This window comes from Pleurodeles waltl, chromosome 7, assembly GCF_031143425.1.
Source record: "Pleurodeles waltl isolate 20211129_DDA chromosome 7, aPleWal1.hap1.20221129, whole genome shotgun sequence".
In the NCBI taxonomy this organism is placed as follows: Eukaryota; Metazoa; Chordata; class Amphibia; order Caudata; family Salamandridae; genus Pleurodeles; species Pleurodeles waltl.
The window spans coordinates 115,699,686-115,714,959 of record NC_090446.1 but is presented as its reverse complement, the minus strand read 5'-3'; positions in this window follow the sequence as shown (position 1 = coordinate 115,714,959).

The window sequence follows — 15,274 nt, the reverse complement described above, 5'->3', positions numbered from 1 at the left end:
ATCCCAATAAATAAATAAACTATGTACAAAATATACACAGCTACTAAATGTAGTCCAACCACTGTCCGTGGATCACAGGGGTCCTGTGCAAAGGGGCAAGGCCCAGTCCCACGACAAGAACTCCACGGAGAGAACACTGCAGGGGCATCAGAAAGAAAATAGGACAGGCACCTCAGGGGGAAGGGAAGGGGGGGCACCTCAGCCACTTGAGTACACGACGCCAGATCCACGAGGGGACTCCATGACCACTGGGCCATCCTGGGGAGTGCTAAGCCACAGTCCATACAGTCCATACAGTGGGTGGCCTGCCCACTGGGCCATCCTGGGGAGAGCAAAGCCACAGTCCAAACAGTCCATACAGTGGGTGGCCTGCCCACTGGGCCATCCTGGGGAGAGCAAAGCCACAGTCCATACAGTCCATACAGTGGGTGGCCTGCCCACTGGGCCATCCTGAGGAGAGCAAAGCCACAGTCCAAACAGTCCATACAGTGGGTGGCCTGCCCACTGGGCCATTCTGGGGAGTGCAAAGCCACAGTCCATACAGTCCATACAGTGGGTGGCCTGCCCACTGGGCCATCCTGGGGAGTGCAAAGCCACTGTCCATACAGTCCATACAGTGGGTGGCCTGCCCACTGGGCCATCCTGGGGAGAGCAAAGCCACTGTCCAAACAGTCCATACAGTGGGTGGCCTGCCCACTGGGCCATCCTGGGGAGAGCAAAGCCACAGTCCAAACAGTCCATACAGTGGGTGGCCTGCCCACTGGGCCATCCTGGGGAGAGCAAAGCCACAGTCCATACAGTCCATACAGTGGGTGGCCTGCCCACTGGGCCATCCTGGGGAGAGCAAAGCCACAGTCCAAACAGTCCATAGCCACGGTCCATACAGTCCATAACAGACCCCACTGCCACTGGAGGAGGCAAGTTGGCCAGAGGACATCCTGCAGCCCTGCCCGAGATAGATCCTGCCCTGCCACGTCTGCCAAAGGGCCAGCGGTTCTTGCCTTGAAGGGCCCAGTTCAGCGGTTCTTGAGACGGCGGGGCCCAGTTAAGCGCTCCTTGCCTTGAAGGGCCCAGTTCAGCGGTTCTTGAGACGGCGGGGCCCAGCGGAGCGGTGCGTGAGACGGCGGGCCCAGTTCAGCGGTTCTGGAGACGGCGGGGCCCAGTTCAGCGCTCCTTGCCTTGAAGGGCCCAGTTCAGCGGTTCTTGAGACGGCGGGGCCCAGCGGAGCGGTGCGTGAGACGGCGGGGCCCAGTTCAGCGGTTCTGGAGACGGCGGGGCCCAGTTCAGCGCTCCTTGCCTTGAAGGGCCCAGTTCAGCGCTCCTTGCCTTGAAGGGCCCAGTTCAGCGGTTCTTGAGACGGCGGGGCCCAGCGGAGCGGTGCGTGAGACGGCGGGGCCCAGTTCAGCGGTTCTGGAGACGGCGGGGCCCAGTTAAGCGCTCCTTGCCTTGAAGGGCCCAGTTCAGCGGTTCTGGAGACGGCGGGGCCCAGTTCAGCGCTCCTTGCCTTGAAGGGCCCAGTTCAGCGGTTCTTGAGACGGCGGGGCCCAGCGGAGCGGTGCGTGAGACGGCGGGGCCCAGTTCAGCGGTTCCGGAGACGGCGGGGCCCAGTTAAGCGCTCCTTGCCTTGAAGGGCCCAGTTCAGCGGTTCTGGAGACGGCGGGGCCCAGTTCAGCGCTCCTTGCCTTGAAGGGCCCAGTTCAGCGGTTCTTGAGACGGCGGGGCCCAGCGGAGCGGTGCGTGAGACGGCGGGGCCCAGTTCAGCGGTTCTGGAGACGGCGGGCCCAGTTCAGCGCTCCTTGCCTTGAAGGGCCCAGTTCAGCGGTTCTTGAGACGGCGGGGCCCAGCGGAGCGGTGCGTGAGACGGCGGGGCCCAGTTCAGCGGTTCTGGAGACGGCGGGGCCCAGTTCAGCGCTCCTTGCCTTGAAGGGCCCAGTTCAGCGGTTCTTGAGACGGCGGGGCCCAGCGGAGCGGTGCTTGAGACGGCGGGCCCAGTTCAGCGGTTCTGGAGACGGCGGGGCCCAGTTAAGCGCTCCTTGCCTTGAAGGGCCCAGTTCAGCGGTTCTTGAGACGGCGGGGCCCAGCGGAGCGGTGCGTGAGACGGCGGGGCCCAGTTCAGCGCTCCTTGCCTTGAAGGGCCCAGTTCAGCGGTTCTTGAGACGGCGGGGCCCAGCGGAGCGGTGCTTGAGACGGCGGGGCCCAGTTCAGCGGTTCTGGAGACGGCGGGGCCCAGTTCAGCGGTTCTGGAGACGGCGGCCGGTCTATGGCCAACTGCTCATTGCCTGGTGGTGCCCTCCTGGGCAGCGGGGATGGTGCTCCTTCAATGCCCACCTGGGCTGTGGGTGGTGGGGCCCTCCTGGCCAGCTGGGCTGGGTCCTCCCTGGGCAGCGGCTATGGGGGTGGTGGGCTCTCCCGGGGCAGCGGCTATGGGGGTTGTGGGCTCCTCCTGGGCAGCAGGCCTGCTGCCTGACCTCTCCGACTTGCTGCCCTTGCCCTCCTTAGTCGTGGGCCTGTGGCCCTTTCCTCCCTTTGGAGCTGTGGCTGGTGACTGTCTCTGGGTGGTGTCCGGGGGGGATGTAGAAGGCGGGCTCCTGCGGCGCCCCTTCCGCCTTCTGCTCCTCTTCCCAGGGGGTGGGCTGGCTGTCCCCTTGCTGCTGGGCGAAGATCCAGACATGCGGGCTGGCGGGCTCCAATACCCCTGCACCCTTGTCAAGGGGGCTGCAGGGCTGGTGGTGGCTGAGGTGCTCTTCTTACCCCGACGAGAAGGAGGGGGGGCTCAGGGTCAGGAAAGAAGTTAGTAGTGGCGAGGAAGAGTTTCTTGGGACAATGGAGAGTGGGAGGTACAGTGGGAATGGGAGTGGAGGGAGAGGATGTGGTTGTAGGTGAGTCACGTTTGCTGTCTTTGGGTGCAGGTGCAGGAGGGATAGGCTGTCGTGAGGTGGATGGCTGTTGGGTGGGTGGGTGGCTACGTTTGTGTGGTGTGGAAGAGGGGGTGACAGACACAGTGGGAGAGGACACAGGGGACGTGTAAATGGCAGTGGGGGTGGTGACTGCACGTGTGCGGACTGGAGTGGAGGGTGTGCTGGTGATGGAAACACAGGCTGATGGTGAGGTGAATGGAGGTGTGAGTGTAGACGTCACAGGGAGGGAGGAGGGAGACGAGGAGGTGGGGGTCACAGAGGTGGTAGTGACTGTTGGCGTGTCTGCATCGGAATGTTGCGTGTGTGAATGTCTGCGTGATCTGTGGTGCTTATGTTTGGATGAGCTTCTCTTGGGTGTTGTGGTGTGTGCAGGCTGGTCTGATGGTGTGGGTGGGACAGGCAGAGGAACAGGAGACTGGGAGGAGGGAGTTAGTAGAGGGAGGCAGGAGACAGGGACAATGGCTGCCGTCAGAGCTGAGGCCAGGGCCTGGAACGATCGCTGATGGGCAGCCTGACCCGAATGAATGCCCTCCAGGTACGCATTGCTGCGATGAACCTCCCTCTCCACCCCCTGGATGGCATTCAAAAGGGTAGTCTGCCCAACAATGAGCGTTCGGAGGAGGTCAATGACCTCCTCACTGAGGGCAGCGGGGGTAACAGGGGAAGGGCCTGAGGTGCCTGGGGCGAAGGAGATGCCCGGCTTCCTGGCAGAGCGGGCACGGGGCGAACGCTGAGGGGCTGCTGGGAGGGCGGAGATGGTGCGCTGGGTGGCGGCTGTACCTGTAATGGCGGGGGGCACGGATGGTGCCACCCCCGCAAGGGAGCCCCCTTCCGAGGACGTGTCCGTGTCGCTGCAGGGTCCAGTCGTCCCCGTCGTGGAGCTCCCCTCGCCCTCCGTCTCACTGGTCCAGTCTGACTCTGTGGCATGGCCCTCCTGGGCCATGTGAGATGCAGCTCCCTCCTGCCCCGATGCCACTTCTCCTCCGCCTGATGATGCTGATGCACACAAGCACAGTAAGACAAACAAAAAGGGGGGGGGAGAGAGAAATAAAGGGATATTGAGTACATGGATCTCCGGTACAGTTAGCGGACATGACAGACACAGATGCCCCCTGCACTAAGTTGCGCACTTGGGGTCCGCTACGCATTCCGTGGAACATGCCCTACACGCCTAGAGTTGACAACTGCACCCATGGATGACACGGCCCAGGGATGGCTGTACTGACAAACTACTGAGGGTGGTGGCTGGGGACACAGGGGCTTACGGGGGTGCCCAGCCTACAGATATCGCCCTGGCCTAGGGGGACCCCCAGCCCTCCTCCCCCACCCAGACACCTCCACTGCGCGACAACAGAGTAGATAATGCTTGTACTCACCCCCTTGTGTCTGCTGTGCTGCCCTCACGCGCCCATCCAAATCAGGGTAGGCCACCGCCAGGATCCGGAACATCAGGGGGCTCAGTTGACGGCAGGCACCCCGCCTACGTTGGGAGGCCATCCCCAGCAGAGACTCGGCGGTCTTCTTGGTCCCGCGGCGGATGTCCTCCCACCTCTTGCGGCAGTGGGTGCCCCGTCGATGGTGGACCCCCAGGGTCCGGACTTCCTTGGCGATGGCACGCCAAATCCCGATCTTCTCATGGGCGCGGACCTATGTGACACGTACAGGGAGGGAGAAATACCACGTTCAAGTTTGTCAGCATTTTCCTTGCCAGTGGCCCAACATGCCCCCCATCCCCGCCAGGCCCCCCGCCAGGCCCCCCGCCAGGCCCCCCGCCATGCCCAACATGCCCCCCATCCCCGCCAGGACCCCCGCCAGGCCCCCCGCCATGCCCAACATGCCCCCCATCCCCGCCAGGCCCCCCGCCATGCCCAACATGCCCCCCATCCCCGCCAGGCCCCCCGCCATGCCCAACATGCCCCCCATCCCCGCCAGGCCCCCGCCATGCCCCCCGCCAGGCCCAACATGCCCCCCATCCCCGCCAGGCCCCCCGCCAGGCCCCCAAGGCAGCCAGTGGCCCCAAATCCAGATTGAATTAAACTCACTTGTTGGTCTGGAGGACCGTAGAGTAGCGCATACTGGGGGAGGACCCCATCCACAAGTTTCTCCAACTCCTCTCCAGTGAAGGCAGGGGCCCTTTCCCCAGGCGCAGCAGCCATTGTCCCTTCCAGACCGAGGTCACAGCAACACTTGCAGTATAGGTCCTCTCCTGTGAAAGTTCAAGTCGCAAGTGGATAAGTAGATAGAAAATGGCGGTCACGTCCGCGGCGGTGCGTACCGCGGCGGTGCGTCCCGCCACCGCCGGCGCCTTTCGCCATTGGCTCCTGAAACCCATAGGCTTCAATGTTAACCAATGCGGCTTCGCGCCGCGGTCTTCGCCCGCCGCCCGCCGCGGTGTGCCACGCCAGCGCATTGACCTCACATCCCATTGTCACACTTCACAGGTCAGGCAGCCGCCATTTCCAGGGCCCACATGGCTCAATTTCAACTGCGTCACACAGGCCTAGGCCTTGCATAGCCACTCAGACACGCCATTCACTGCATAGAGAATCGTTTACTGTGCTAGCTGTGAGTACGTACCTGTGGGTTGCTTGACTGTGTGCTCCATGTTGTCCTTCCTAGGCACCGTCCGCTGGGTTGGGCGAGGAGACGGATGAATCCTCCCGTGTACCGACCGCTGGTGGACCTGTCGACAATGGAAGAACGCCACATTATCCTGACCTACCGTCTTAACCGTGCCACTATCCATGAACTGTGTGCCCAGCTGGAGCCCGACCTGATGTCCCCCATCCGCCAACCCACAGGGATTCCCCCTCTGGTGCAGGTCATGTCAGTACTCCATTTCTTGGCAAGTGGGTCATTTCAGACAACAGTGGGAATTGCTTCTGGGATGTCTCAGCCCATGTTTTCGAAGGTGTTATCCAGAGTGTTGTCTGCCCTGATGAAATCCGTGAGGAGCTACATCATTTTCCCTGAGGTGGGCGAATTGGCTACAGTGAAGGGTGATTTCTACGCCCTTGGACATATTCCCAACGTAATTGGTGCCATTGATGGGACCCATGTGGCTTTGGTTCCCCCAAGAGACAGGGAGCAGGTGTACAGGAACAGAAAAAATTACCATTCAATGAACATCCAGGTGGTGTGTTTGGCTGACCAGTACATCTCGCATGTCAATGCCAAATTCCCAGGGTCAGTGCATGACGCCTACATCCTGAGGAATAGCAGCATCCCTTACGTGATGGACCAGCTAGAGAGACACCGTGTATGGCTATTGGGGGACTCTGGGTACCCCAACCTGTCGTGGCTACTGACCCCAGTAAGGAATCCCCGGACCAGGGCAGAGGAACGGTACAATGAGGCCCATGGGCGTACTAGGAGGGTGATGGAACGCACCTTTGGCCTCCTAAAGGCAAGGTTTAGGTGCCTGCATATAACAGGTGGATCCCTAATGTACTCACCTAAGAAGGTGTGTCACATCATCGTGGCCTGCTGCATGCTTCACAACCTGGCTTTGCGCCGCCAGGTGCCTTTCCTGCAGGAGGATGGTCGAGACGGTGGTGTTGTGGCAGCGGTGGAACCTGAGGAGAGTGACGAGGAGGAAGACGACGGGGCTGAAACAGACAACAGGGACAGAATCATTGAACAGTACTTCCAATAGGACACAGGTAACATTTCAAAGATAATTTAGTAACTGTTAACTACTCTCCTGCATCTCTGCTGCCTGTCTATTTGCCCCAGTGTATGATGACTGAGTTTTGGCTTTTCCCTCCCTATTTCAGATCTGGGGTCCCCACTACGAGTCCTGTGCTTCGTTTCCCCATGGACTACAGCTTTGTGGCAGCTGTTTGTTGACTTCACCATGTAGAAGGACATATTTGCACTGTCATGTCAATTACAATATATTGAAATCACAGCCAGACTCCAGATAGTTTTGTGCAAAATTGGTGTTTATTGAAGTGCTCAAAATGGGATGGGTGGTTTCAAGTGGGTGGGGGCTATGGTGAAGGAATGTCCATGGCAGAGTCCAGAGTAACAGTCACACAGGTGCATTGTCCAGAGGCCTGTGGAGAGATGGAGCATGGGCAGTTCAAGGATGGACAGGGTGACAATGTGGGACAGTGGGATGACATCAGGTGGTATCCATTGCTGGCGGGGGTCTTGACATCCTACTCTGTCTTGCGAGATCTCAGGGCCCTCTTGCGGGGTGGTTCTTCTCCTGCAGGAGGTGGGGGTCTGGTGGGCTGCTGCTGTGCGGGGGCCTCCTGTCCACTAGCGCCGGCGGAGGTGGTTGGCTGTTCTTGGTCCAGGCTAGTGGCAGGGGCCCTTGGGTGTTGTTGAGTGTCCGCCCTGGTGTTGACGAGGTCCTGCAGCAGCCCTACCATGGTAACCAGGGTGGTGTTGATGGCTCTGATGTCCTCCCTGTACCCCCGATAGTGTTCCTCCTGCAGTACCTGGATCTCCTGGAACCGGGCCAGTACCGTCGCCATCGTCTCCTGGGAGCGGTTGTATGCTCCCATGATGGTGGTGAGGACCTCGTGGAGAGTGGGTTCCCTGGGCCCGTCCCCCCCCTGTCGCACAGCTGCCCTCCGAGTTGCCCTGTTTCCCTGGGCCTCTGCCCCCTGGCCGGTGTGCCCACTACCACTGCCCCCAGGTCCCTGTTGTTGTTGGGGTGGTGGGTTATCCTGGGTGCCCTGTAGTGGTAGACACACCGCAGATTGACGCGCCCTGGAGACAGAGGCATGGGCCCGCTGGGTGGGAGCTGTGCTGGTGTTCCCAGAGGGGTTTGGGGCTGTAGTGGCCTGGGCCTGTGTGAGGGGAACCGACTGTCCAGAGGTCCCCGATGGTCCGGGCTGGTCATCGGTGTCCAGGTCGACAGAGCTGCTGTCATCGCTGACGGCCTCTTGGGTGGGGGGTGTGGAGAATTCTGGCCCCTCCGCCGCGGTGTGTTGACGGTCGGGTCCTGCAGGGGTATAGAGGTATGGTTATAGTTTCAATGTGTGGCATATGGGTGTATCTATGGGTTCTCGTGTCCCCAAGTGCTGGCATTCGTGTGTGGGGGCTTTGGTGAGGGTGGCTTGTGGGGGGGATGTGTATATGCATTGGGCATGCTTTGGTGATGGGTGTCCATGCTTAGTGGACGCATGCAGGCCTAGGTTTTGGGATGTGTGGGTTGTGATGGTGAGACATTGGCGGGGAATAGGTGTGCTGGGGGTGGGGGTGAGGATGGTGGTGGGGGTGAGGGTGGGGGTGAGGATGGGGGTGGGGGTGAGGGTGGGGTTCGAGGATGGGGGTGAGGGTTGGGGTATGATTTGGCATGCAGGTGGGGGGGAAGCAGTGGTGAAGCTTCAACTTACCAGTATCCATTCCTCCGCCGACTCCTGCGAGGCCGTCAGGATGCAGGATGTTCAAGACTTCCTCCTCCCATGATGTGAATTGTGGGGGTTGAGGTGGGGGTCCTCCGCCAGTCTTCTGCACGGCGATGTTGTGCCTGGATACCATGGAACGCACCTTCCCCCGTAGGTCGTTCCATCGCTTCCTGATGTCTTCCCGATTTCTGGGGTGCTGTCCCACTGCGTTGACCCTGTCGACAATCCTCTGCCATAGCTCCGTCCTCCGGGCAATGCTGGTGTATTGTATCTGTGCCGAACAGCTGGGGCTCTACCCGAACGATTTCCTCCACCATGACCCTGAGTTCTTCGTCTGTGAAGCGGGGTTGTCTTTGGGGTGCCATGGGGTGGTGTGTATGATGTGTGGGGTGGAGTATGTGTAGTTAAGTGTGTTGAGTGTGGTGGTGTGTGTTGTTTTGTGTGTGGATAGTGTGTGGGTGATGGTGTTGAGTGGCTGTGGCTGTTAGTTTGTGGATGCTGGTGTCTCGCTCTGGCCTTCTTTCAGAATTTTTTTGCGTAGGGGTTTGTGGGTGATGTGGGTGTGTGTTTTATATTGTATTGTGTGTGTGGGAGTGGTGTGTGTATGTGTATCAGGTGTGTGGGATTCAAATCCTCCAATGTGGCTGAGTTTTGTTCGTTTGTGTGTATTCTGACCGCGGCGGTGTGTCCCGCCAATGGAATACCGCGTTTGAATGACCGCCGCGTGGATTCGGGGGTCGTAATGGCATGGGCGTATTTCTGTTGGCGTGGCGGTGGAGGTTTGGTCACCTCCACCTTTCCGCCGCCCGCTGGTCTGGCGGTCGGTTGTGGCTGTCGGATTTTCGGAGGTTTGGCTGCTGCAGGTCAGAATGACCGTGGCGGGTTACCGCGACCGCGGCGGGATTATGGAGGATTTCTGACCGGCGGTAGGCGCCTTTTACCGCCGAGGTCAGAATGACCACCATAGTCCCTGAAACAGAGATCATGCTCTTTATCGCTTGCCAGCAATCATGGTATATCCTCAAGAGGTTGCAGGGGGTATGCATGCAGTTGCTGGATTGAATGCTTTTTGGCATTTTACATAGTGTTAGGCAGTGCCGTGTGTGCTGTTACATTCCAGGAATCCTAGGTGCTGCTTGGCTGGTGCAGAATGAAAGAGTGGTGTCAGGGAGTACAGTAGAAGCAAGTTTTGTTTTATGTGGAATCCATCTTATTGACATTTTATGATTTTCAGTGATGACAAAGGCCTGTAAAGTGTGTTCAGAATTAGGATGACCGCAGATATACTAATTTACCCAGATAAACAGTTTGTAATGCTAGGCTTGCTTAAAAGAGACAACTCACATGACATGCATTAGTTCATTCACCCAGCAACAGACAGATATCTGGATGTCCACATAATTCTGGACAGGGGTTGTGAAGAAATTGTTTTCTTGATGCCTTGGAAAGTCCCAAACATTTGAGTAATGTGAAGGTCACTCTTGTGGGCACCTTGCATCACGCTGCCAACACAAAATGTTGTTGTGATTGGTTAGATGCTTAATGTTTGTGTAACTCCATTCATCACACCATGTATTTGCCCATATTGATGTAGAAATCACCCTTTTCTCTATCATAATTGGATATTGTGTTTCCACGCCTTTGTGGTTTTCATGCATAAAAGTTCTGGCAAATGTTCTTATCGGACATATTTGTTAACGCATGGCCCGATTAATTCAGAATTACAGCTGCGTATGCAACTTGACTTTGCCTGTGTCTCTTTATTTAGCTTTGACATCTTGGTGAAGAAGGCAGACCTAGGCTTGGTGTCCCGTCTGGACACTGAACACGGCTTCTTGACTTCGCTCTGGATCAGTGGCTGGACGGTGCGATGCCTCTGACATGACAGCTCTGCCCTCCCTACCCATGTGGTGTGAGAATCCTGCCTTTTGTGTCTCTTCACTATCCACAGCAAACAATTGTGACGATCAGTGTATGCACTGCCCCCGCCCTATCAACTTCCTGCTCTTACACAATTTAGCTTCTTTTATTATTTTTTGACATTTCGGGTTTCATGTGCAGCTTTACTTCAGGATATCCTGCCACCTGAGCTATTGTAATATTTTTATTTGTTGATTATTTATTTCCTTACTGTGGTTTCTCTGCCGTTTCTTTGATTCTGTCTGGCACCCCCTGACACTCTGACCACTATGCATCCGTGTGGTGCAATTCAAACTGAGATGGTATCTGACATTTGGGTGTCCTTTGCTTGGTTTATGAACCATATTACACACCTTGTACAACGAGGTGGTTCCTGACTGTCGAAGGTCCTTTCACTTGCATGCCTGGGTGGTTACAGTGTTGGATTGGACCGTAGGTTTGCCCCTGGTCTTCAGAGGCTGGTGTATTTTTAATGTCACACTGTTGGGCTATCCCTGCGGATTGACTAGGGTTTTTGATTTTGCACTGGTGGTCTATCCTAGGCGATTGACTGTGGGTCACTAGGGCCTAGGGCTTGACGTCTGTGGGTTGAGTGTTTTACCGCATACTGAGGGTTTGGTCTGATGGTTGGGTATCTCACTACATACCGAGGGTTGGTTATGCCGTGTGTTAACATTTTTGGTGCTGTTTTATTTTGGCGTTTCGTGTCAGGTTGTACTATTTCTGTGCGCTGAGGGTTATCCCAGGCAAGGGTATGTGCATATCTCAGTTGTGCAGTAGCTTGTTGGATTTTGACACACCAGGAGTGTGATGAGAAATACTGGCTGATAGGGGAAGGTAGTTGTCCTTCCAGGACTGTGGGGTAGTAGTTGAAGCTCTGCCGATATAGTGTAGGGCAGGACATGCTCTACTGTCGCTCCCCTCTGCTGCATTGTCACCAGGGGATTTTCTTCCTGGTTTGTCAGGAGGGTGACAATAGGAAGTTAGGGTGATTTCCATGTTTTACTAGTTGTTGAATTGTATTTGTTATATTTTAAATATCACGTCTCTTTATATTGGGCTTGATTTAGATCTTGACGGTATTACTGCTGTTCCACAACGGCGGCGGACACAAGTACTCCGTCAGGTGCACTGAGTTCTGACCGCCGTTTTTAGATGTATTGCAGCTGAGCCGCCGACTGCCACAATAGAGTGCTCATACAAGCTGACCATATTTGGATGTTACAGTCCTGCAGGCATTGTAATGGCGGTAGATTGCTGATGGAGGAAGACTGTCGTAGGAGCCAATGTACAGTGTACAATGGCAGCGGCAATGGAAATAAGGTAAGTAACACACATCCCATGTACATTGCCCATAAATGTCCACCAGTAAGACACAGTACACAACACACTACATCCACACTATTATCCTTTGCCATTCCACCACAACACAACATGTACTTGCTGAGTACACGCAATGTAATACATCCCACAAGACACCATACACACACTATTGACACAACACCCACATTCAACACAACCACAAAGAACAACACAATTACACATCCATCCACAAAACGCACTTACACACAAGCACAACTAGATACATCACGACATCCACGACACAACAACCACGCCCACCTGAGTGTTTCACACAGCAAGACAACACACAACCAAACCTGCACAATCAACCTCAGACCCATATGCAAGTGGCACACTTGCAGATACGACCACATTACCCACTCCAGCGCCCTCCACTTCAACCAGCCAATCCACTGACACAGCTTCTGAGTAAAAACTGTGAGGTGCCAGATATGTGCCCACTAGATGCCCATGCATGAGGAGGACACCTCTGGACTATAGGCAGGACACAAGTGAAGACACAACACAGCCAGGGGTAAAATGCATATCACAAGTTGTAATAAAAAGTATGCCTGTGACATGTATTTTACAGCACTGGTTCCAAGCTGATGTTAAGTGAGTAGTCAACATTCACAAGTCATATGGACTGCTCACTGTCGAGTCCATTGATGATGAAGTCATGTCTTTTCCATGGTCCAGTGGCAGCACCAACAGCAGGTCTTGTCCAGTCATGTCCAGTTGAAAACAGAAGTGTACTTGGAGGGAAAAAGGTAGGTCTTTACCTAATTTCCCTTCCAATTCACCAACTCAGGTGCGGAGGTAACACCGCCACAGTTGGCTTGGCAGGAAGGTCCATCGTAATCTGCTCCGAGTGAACAGTGTCTGGGGTCCCGCTGCCAGCCTCTATTTCCAATGGCCCCATCAATGTGGGTGGAGATTTAGGGCAGAGGTGGCAGGACTTTCGCCAATAGTCCTGCCAACATCTAAATCAGGTGGGCGGACCACCAAGGCGACAGATGGGTTTCTGACAAAATCCCAACAGCGGGACCATTCTGTTTTTTTCCCTTCCATTGCTCCCAGGGAATGGGCTTTGGGACTGATTTTGGTATGTTGGTAGGGCACACCTAGGCTATTTTATCTGTTGGAAAGAGGGTTCACCACTGTCTGCAAGTCCTGTTTGATTCATGCACTAAACTTCTTCTGAATTTTTCTGTCTTCTTTATTACGGTTGCTAGGATGCCAGGGAACCAGCACCTATAGCACTTTTTGTGTCTAAAGACACCTTCATCCTTGTGTCAAGTATGCACACTTATGGTGAACTAGTATTACAAGACCTTGTCCCTTCAATATTGGTTTGACTGAGTGCTTTTCTTGTTTCCCACTAATAACACTGTGCACGGTTGAATGCATATAAGATTAATGTGAATGTGATTTCCCCTTGTCGTCAAAAGGTATGAGCTCTGAGAAGTGGTCCCAGAGGTATCGTACTGAATCCTCTGTCCAGCATGAGTGAAATTGTCTTTGCTGCTTTGAGGACAGCTATTGTATCTTTAACAATTGAAAGGGCATCGCCCCTCCTGGGTCTCAATAACCATGCAGTACCATCTCCTCTACATGAGACCATAGACTTTGCCCAAGAGTTTTGTGCGTTTGACGCAAACCTGTTCACACAATGGCATGAGTATTTAATTCAAAACAAGCACATAAAATTTGAAAAGTATAGCGAGAATTCAAAAAATATGTGGCAAACTAGAGGTCACAAGGTTAAAAGAGGAATGGGCAGAGGCAGATGCAGGGGTAGAGGGAGATCTGGAGGCAAAAGAACAGCACCTCTACTCCTGTCAGGGACACATTGGTTCAACTGCAATCTTTCTGGACACTGGCAAAACACATGCCCCCACCTACACCCACCTGTGACCTGCCTTGGGAGGTCACCAGCACAGCATGACCAGTATGCACAGACAGCCCCCTACAGCTCTAACGGTCTTGATAACTTGTTCCAACAACTTGAGGGAGTTTTAGAACAGAAGAGTGAGAAGGAGAGTTTACAACGGTTGAATGAATTATGAAAAATCTTAGAAAAGAAAGACATAAGAACAATGATGGAGGAGCATGATAGGTAATTCTATGAAGTGATTTGAGCTCTGTCTAAATAAGTGTAACGATCTGCAGAAGTTGCAGCCGGCACAGAACCCACTAAGCAGCTCTCTGTGCACAGCCCAACACACGATGCTGAAACACAGCAGGAGGACACCATTTCCACTGATTACCTAACTGTGGCTCTGCTGAGGGTGTTTCATGACCTAGCTACATTGGCATGTGATTTACTGACAGAGGGTCAGGAACTATTAGAGAGAATGCCCATGTCCAGTACTAAAATGCAGTCCAGGCAGATTAGTGACTGTGCATCAATGGTGAGAACATCTCCACATCAAGTATCTACTGTCCTTCCACATGATGATAGTTTACTCGAAAGACCTATCACTTCACAACAAATGTAATTTTATCTTGGGTATTCACTGAACAGCACTGTGCACAAGTTTTCCATTTATTTGCAAACTAAATACTGAACACAACCTAAAAAGTCCATATTACAAGAAAGCTGGATGCTTTTTGGTAACTGTGAACAGTTGCTATGCTGGGATACAGTTTTCTGTCTGCTGATGTCAGAGTCCGGGTCTACAGGTGTTACTTTCAGTTGATGCTTGGGTGCATCTTTTTATCTACTAATGATGGATGTAACAAATCTACAGCACTGCTTAGCAGCTGGTGCATACACAGAGGTACAGGGTGTAATCCATTTCAGATTCAGGTAAAAGGTGACCTGGGCTAGGGACCTGAATGTGGGTCCTAGATAGCAGAAGCAGGCCTCAGTGGCAGCATGTTGCAACTGCATTCTCTTATGGTATTGCCTGCAGGTCATGGGTGAACAGACCTGGAGTTAATGTGCTTCTATTGAGGTATCCATACTACATCAGGACATCCAAGTAAGTTTTGTAATGGCTGTGCTAGTGAGGGCACCGCCGTCTGAAAACTGGCAGTCCATCTAACCCAAAATAGAGCAGGTGGACTGAGGGTCTGCCAGACAGGGTGCCCTTCACTTTTGTGACAGAACATCATGTCCACCAAACTCTAAATTAGATCTTCTTTCAATTGTTGTTTACTCTATTGAATGTACCTTTTTTTCTTGACAACAAATGCAGTACTTGAACAAACTTAAAACATACTTTCTGACCCCTAAGTAAATATTTGTGAGTACCTTTCCTCTAGAAATAGCCAATTAATCAAACACACAAAAGGTGATAGGAGGATGCTTGCAATAAGTCCCAATCGATCAGGGTAGCATTCCATCCCAATGTTCTGTTGTCCACCACATCACCTCAGATTAGACTCAGCCATAAGCAAATCAGTTTTGACCAGGGGCGACTCCTCCGCTAAGGCAGAGGAGCGTCGTACCGCTGGATTTTGGTAAAAGGAAAAATAAAATAATAATAAAGGTATGTTTTTATAATTTTATTTTTCCTGGAAGTGAGGGGGTGGGATTGGGTTGGAGGGGCCGGAGGAGGGCTGGAGCAGGTGTATGTGCACTATAAAGTGTGCATGTCTGTTTGGCTGGCCGTGCTGGGCCGGCCAAACAGACATGCGCACTTTGCATGTTCTCTACCTGGCTGTATCGCACAGCCGAGTAGAGAACATGCACAGGACTTCACTCCCAATCTGAGAGCTGAAGCA